This window comes from Papio anubis, chromosome 7, assembly GCF_008728515.1.
Source record: "Papio anubis isolate 15944 chromosome 7, Panubis1.0, whole genome shotgun sequence".
NCBI classification, from domain to species: domain Eukaryota; kingdom Metazoa; phylum Chordata; class Mammalia; order Primates; family Cercopithecidae; genus Papio; species Papio anubis.
The window spans coordinates 139288144-139295232 of NC_044982.1; positions in this window are offsets into that span (position 1 = coordinate 139288144).

Sequence of the window (7089 nt, forward strand, 5' to 3'; positions counted from 1 at the left end):
TTAGATTGTTGGAAGTCACAAGGCCCCGTTAGCCTGCTGAAAACTTTGAGAGGGTTTGAGATTTGAATTAGTTCTACAGGAGAGTGATCAGTATGTTCTTTATGGCAACCTTTTCAAAGCCAAAGGACTAGAGATGACACTCCTCACACTGCAACAAGTAGGGTTGTCAGCATTCATGCATACACAAACATGCAAACAAAACCAAGCTATTAGATTACTGATCACTGAAATAGTTGCAATAGCAGACTATGCCTACTTGGTCCCAGAAATCATCCAAATATCCAAACTGTGGGTATCATATACACCAGTGAGTCTGCCTTATTGGAATGCTTTCCAAGATGCAAGGTGATCTGGGAATAAAGGGAGGTGTGGTCCAGTATGTTTGGAAATCCTAAATGCAATGCCTAATCTTGGAACACTTCAGCAGCATCCAAGGCTCCAAGATGTCTCATTGTAAAGAAGCCTGCTTACTGCAGCGTTTCCCCAACTTAGGCCATGGGAAACCATTCATTTTTCTATAACAATTATCCCCCCTCCTTGAAAACTTCCTGTGCACAATTCTTAAGAAACACTGAGGAAAACTCTAGACCATTTTGAAGGACAGTGTGATGTGGTAGGAATTCAGGCAGCTGAGAGCCTAAACAGGGTGCTCTGGGCCTGCTTTGATGTTAACTCTCGGTCACTTAAAAATCAAGTCATACAACCACACTTTGCCTCAGTTTCCTTCCAAATACAAATGATAGTGTGTTATGATGCTGCCAGAAGGACCAGATGAAGAAGGAAATGTGAAAGCATTTCGAAAAGTTAAAAGGAAAGGAAGAGCAAGTGAAGTCTCCACTCTTCAAATGAACAATGTGGTCTATGATTGATTCAGTGAGCACTTTCGTTTTTACAAATGAGTCCTGCACTGATCTGAGCAGGTTTTGTCTTTTGCAACAGACGCTGACATAGTTTTATGAATGCAAACAGCCAAGGAGAGCAGATGTTGAGTGGTTGCCAAAGTGAAATGAGGAAGCCCTGCTGCCAGCTTCCCACCAAAAAGCAGGTGCTTAAACCATTTTATTTAAAACCAGCTCTTTGAATGCACTATGTGCTGAATAAATATCACTAAAGTATGTGTGTGGCTTTTCTGCTTTGGAGATAGGAAACAGATAATTGAGTTTAGGGTCCACTCTGTCCACATGTACCCTTCCCGCATAAGGGCATGTCTTTCTGCATGTTCCTTCTGGATGAAAATGGAGAGAAGAATATGAATCTTAAAGTCCTAGAATACCCAGCAGAACATAAAGAGACTTTAGGCTTCATCTCTGCCCTCTCTCCACTTGACAGAGAAGTCAACTATGACCCAAGATATACATCAACTGACTCCTGGTCAAAATGACCCTTGAGAGTAGAGCTGGACTCAGTTCCCTTCAATGCCAAGGCATACTCTTTCTACTAGTCTATGCTGCCTCAGGTTCCTCCTCCCAGTGATCTACAGATGTTACTACCAGAAACCCACTAGCCCTTTAAATATAAATTAACCACAGACAAATATTAATAGGATTACACAAAACCTCCAAAGGGCAGCTGTGCAGCAAAGCAGTCTGCCTGCCAGTGAAAATAGCTTTTCTACAAGGGGGTTCTATGGAATCACAGACTGAAGAGAGATGAGCTAAATTAGGTTGGGTTCCTTAGAAGCAGAGCCTGACACAGCAGAGGGCAGTGGGAGAAGCATAGCAAGGATCTAGTCTTGGGTGAGGCCGAGTCTTAATCTGATCCATGGGAGGAAAGTTCTGGAGCCCACACCACACAGAACAGCTATCTCCTTATAAGAGTTTGGCCTTTATATCCCATGTCCCTTAGGCATTGGCTGTGGGCATTGGGGGAATGATGCTGGCAAGATGGCTCCTGTCCTCTGAAGGCAGTTATCTGGAGAAGGGGGAAGCTGTGAGCCAGTAGCACTTACCCCTCACAGCAGGTAAAGTCAAGTCACCAGCCAGTTAAAGGGATTTGGGTCTGGCATCTACAGAGTCTACCCCAGGCACAGAGCATGGGTGCAAAAGCTGAAAAAGGTTTAGCAGTAGAGACAACAAATGTCAGGCCTCTTATTGTCTTAAAAATGGGTGTTTGCTCAGACCCATCAGGGCTGGACAGAATAGGCAACGATGTGAAACCATCAGAGGAACGTGTTTGTGCTTATCACTTTCTGTGGTCACGGTCAGAGAGCTGTGTCCTTCTCAGCTTCACATTTCCTTTAGGGTTTCTCTTGCATTTCAATTGTAATGATAAGCAAAGACATCCAGGAGAAAGGCAGGTATGATGACACCTGATGACTTGTAGTCATCCTTGACCCCATGCTGTTCAGAGAATCATCCAGAACTTTCCTATTCTGCAGAGGGGGAGGCTGACCTTGCCTAAGACTCATGGAGTAAAAATAGGTGTGGTGCTCCTACCTTGATAAATTCCCCTTCTCATCCCCCTTCTCAGTTCTCTTTGGTATGTGCACTTGCGTTCCAGGCCATATGAGTCAGTAGAGATGGGAATGTTCATTGATTTGTACAAACATGTGTAAATAGTACTCTTAAAAACAAACTCACTCTTCTTATCATACTGTGAAGAAAATATGAATTCTTCACTTTAGAGAGATTGGGACATGAAGTCCAACCTCTTGCATTGCGTTTCATTGTTTGGAAAGGCCTTACGAATACCCTTGTCCAATTTCTTCATGTTAAAATGGAGGACCCTGAGGCCCAGAGAAATGGGAATGATTTGACTAAGAGCACACAGCTAATTAATGGCAGAAACTGTAAGTATTGATTTAAAAAAATAAAAACCAACAAAAACACCTATGAGACTTCTATTAGGTGCCTAGATGGAGTGCAATTTCTGAAGCAAAGTCACAAAAGACGGTGTGGTTTCTAGCTTGTGTGCTTGGATCACTGGCACTGGGGACAGTGTTAAAGCTCATACTGGGAGCCAAGTATACCAAGCTGAGCAGGAGCAACGGTGCACGGTGACCTCCCCCTCTCGGAAGCTTGTGCTCCATTGAAGCCTTCAAAGGGTATGGTGTCGGGGAAGGGGGTGTTGGAAGGAGATACTGGAAGGTAGATGTCATGAGATTGGCCTGGGAGAATTTGAGGAAGTCTTTATAGATGAGGATGTTTATGTTGGAAGTTAGAAGATGGATCAAATTTTGAAATTCAGGGAAGGGAGGAAGAAAGATGAGGAAGGCACCACTGGAATAAAAGCAGAGAGATAGGAAGGAGAGGCATTTCTCAGGGCAAGGCACAAATGGATGTGAGTAGCTGTCCAGGAGAGCTGGAACAGACTCTGGAGGAGAAATGGTATGTGAGCTCTGGGTTTGGAAATCAAGCTGTGAATAAGGACATAGGAGACAAAGGGATGAAGATTAAGCTCCCAAAGCAAATTATATCAGTGGCCAGTGACTGGAAAAGCAATGATTAGGGCCTCTTAACTACGAAATCTCTCTCTTGTCCTATCTAGTACCCTTTTCAGTCTTGATGCTTAAAATTCACTGTTTAGGATGTATTCCTTTGGGTATTGAATACATCTTTGCCTTAAATATGCCTTATTAAAATGTAATGCCTCTGAGTGAGTTAAGTGTGTATAATCTATCAGGTAATGCCTCCAGGAAATTTGTTGACAGTTAAATGACAGCTAGCTGAAAACAAGATCTGTGAAAAAAGAAAACAGAAAAGGCACCTGGGAGGGCAGGGAGTTGGGTGCCGAGGGAGGGGAAGGTGCTGAGAGGGGAGGTTTCCACAGGGTGTTTGTGGCTGTCCCTGCCTGTGGATGGTATGTGCAGGCCAGATATGGGGTCAAAAGGAACTTTATCTGGAAGCTGATGGGTGGTGTTCAGGCCTCCAGTTTTGAAGGGAAACACAACATGTGTTTAGACAGGGAATTGTCCCTTCAGCCAGCAGCCTCCAGTAGGTAGGATCACACATTAGAACTTGATTTGAAAGGAGAAAGAGGGAATGCAGACTCAAGTGAGACTCTAGTTTCTCTTCTGCTTATGGGGAAATATGATGGATGTGACTCCAAACTTGGATACTCTCAGTCTCTGCTAGGGACCTGCTTCCGCATGTGGCATGCCTACAGACTGGTGCAGGTTTTACATGAAACTTGTTTTAGTCCTCTCCAGGATATGCACTGCATTTATCTCCAAATTTTGATATATTGTCTGCCCATTCTATAATAACAAAAAGAGCTACTAAGTGACTGAGAAAAGCCTTGAAGCTGTTTCTGTTATTAAACCATGAGGACTATCTGCCTGTGGTGGGCGGCCTCCGAGCTGGCCCAGGATTCATACCCTTGTTAGCATCCTCTCCCACATGGAATAGGGCTGACTTCTGTAACCAAAAGGATACTGCAGAAAGGATGGAGTGCAATTTCTGAAGCAAAGCCATAAAAGACAGGGTGGTTTCTAGCTTGTGTGCTTGGATCACTGGCACTGGGGACAGCCAGTTGCCCTGGCATGAGGACTGAGGCAGCCTATGGGTAGGCTAGGGTGGTGAAGGTCTAAGATCTCCTGCCAACAGCCTTGGGAGTGAATCGTATTGGAAGTGGATGCTTCAGCTCCATCAGGCCTTCAAATGACAGCCCTTCCAGCAGGTACCTTGACACAAGATAAAGACCCTTTGCCACTCCCAAACTTCTGACTCCCCAAAACTATGCATAATAAATATTTATTGTTTTTTGCCTCTAAGTTTTGGGGCAATTTTTTACAAGGGACAGACACCTAGTACACTATACAATGAAGTTTGTGATAAAATGTGAGAGAGCACTAAAAACCAATATATGGTACTCTAAACTATAGGAAGGATATGCATTTCTGTTTGTTTTTTGAGACAGAGTGTCACTCGATTGTCCAGGCTGAAGTGCAGTGGTGCAGTCTCAGCTCACTGCAACCTCCGGCTCCTGGGTTCAAGCGATTCTCATGCCTCAGCCTTCTGAGTAGCTGGGATTACAGGTGTGCACCACCATATTCGGCTAATTTTTGTGTTTTTTTATAGAGACAGGGTTTCATCATGTTGGCCAGGCTGGTCTTGAATTCCTGACCTCAAGTGATCTGCCTGCCTCGGCCTCCCAAATGCCGGGATTACAGGTGTGAACCATCATGCCTGGCTGGATATGCATCTAAGCAATGTCACAATCCTAAAAGGTTTGCTCAATAATCTAGGGGCCTGGATGGGCCATCAGAATAGTGAGGAAATGTATCAATATGGATTAATTCCTCATCAACGTGATAGGTAGATATAAAGGAAAAAGTGCTCAGGCCCACGCAAGGGTCTGTTATGAAAGGCAGACTGCAAGAAATATGCTCAGATGACAGAGAAAGGGAAGCAATAATCACACACTGGGTCTTTGAGATTTGGGTGCCTTACCGTGAACTTCATTGACTTCTTGTGTTCTCAGAAGGTGGAATTACTGAAAACAGAAGAATGACTTACCTCTGGGGAGGTGTAGCAAATTCAGTGAGAGAATCATCAAGATAGCACATTCCGACTAAAACCATGAACTTGGCCAATTCACTCGTCCTCCGCTTCTAGGTGATATTCCAGCTGACCTCAGTAGAGACAGCTTCATTCAAAGATTGTCATTAAACAGAAGAGAACCCATGTAGAACGTAGGCATTGATTCTTGTGGTGAAAAACCAGGGAAGAAACATAAGCAAAGGAACACAGTCAACATGTTCCTTCTCCTAAATTTACTGGTAGTACCCACTTTTTGAGCTGGGAACTAACCCACTCTCATTTCATGTGACTCCAATCCCTTTCCCCTACTTTTCCAGCCAGAAGTATGTAACCCAAATCTGACCAATCAAAACAACCATTTGCCTAGTCAGACGATACCTTCAAGAATGGGCATGTGACAAAATCTGGGCCAAGCAGAGTCTTCCCTGGAATTTCTCTATCAGTGCTCTGAGAAAAGATGCTTTTTTCTTAACTGGGTTGCTAAGCAGTAGAATGTGAGTCTTGGGTTGAGAGCAACCATCATGGCTACCACTTGTAAAGAGCTTAAGAAACAGTGGAGATCTCAGATGTTTCCAAAGCTACATTGCCTTAGGACTTTTCAGTACAATGAGCAAATGCAAACCCCTTTACACTTAGTTACTTTGAGTAGAGTATCTAACGTAAGTACAAGTCAATTTATTATCACAGAAAGCAGAAGAGTTCACCAACTAGTGCCCTAGAGTCTTAGAAAAATGAAAGATGGCATGGACTTTCTGAAGTTAAAGAAGCTCAAAAAGAAAAGAAATGGGAATATCAAAGAAAAGATGGGGTAAGACTGCTTAAAAAGTTGAAAACTGAGCTGGAAGAGCATAGAAAAGAAATGGAAGAGAGAATAGAACTATTGCAAAGAGGAAGGTCACATAAACAAAAAGTAGAAAAAACATTGGATATAAGCATTGTCAGAGCCATTGCTTACACACTTGACGAAATTATCTTAAGTAACAATAAAAATTTAACTTTAATGTTGAATTTAAAAAATAAAGTAATAGCAACAAAATGATAAATATGGAAGGCAGACACATATACGTGATATATATGACTTATCTTATGTATCCTACTCCTTATAAGAACCCTATGAAAGTAGGTCTCCATTTCATAGGTGAGGAAAACAAGGCACAAGGAGGTTCGGTAACTTATCCAAGATCACATTGAGATAAGTGGCAGAGCTGAGATTTGAAACCAATGATCTGGCTTCAGGGTCCATATTCTAAACTTCTGTGTTATACTGCCTCTCCTACGTGATACAAAACAAAAGGAGTCTTAAAATATTCAAATAGAGAGCCGGGCGCGGTGGCTCACGCCTGTAATCCCAGCACTTTGGAAGGCCGAGGCGGGCAGATCACGAAGTCAGGAGATTGAGACCATCCTGGCCAACATGGTGAAATCCCATCTTTACTAAAAATTCAAAAATTAGCCCGGCGTGGTGGTGGGCATCTGTAATCCCAGCTACTCGGGAGGCTGAGGCAGGAGAATGGTGTGAACCCAGGTGGCGGAGTTTGCAGTGAGCCGAGATCGTGCCACTGCACTCCAACCCGGGCGACAGAGAGAGACTCTGTCTCAAAAAAAAAAA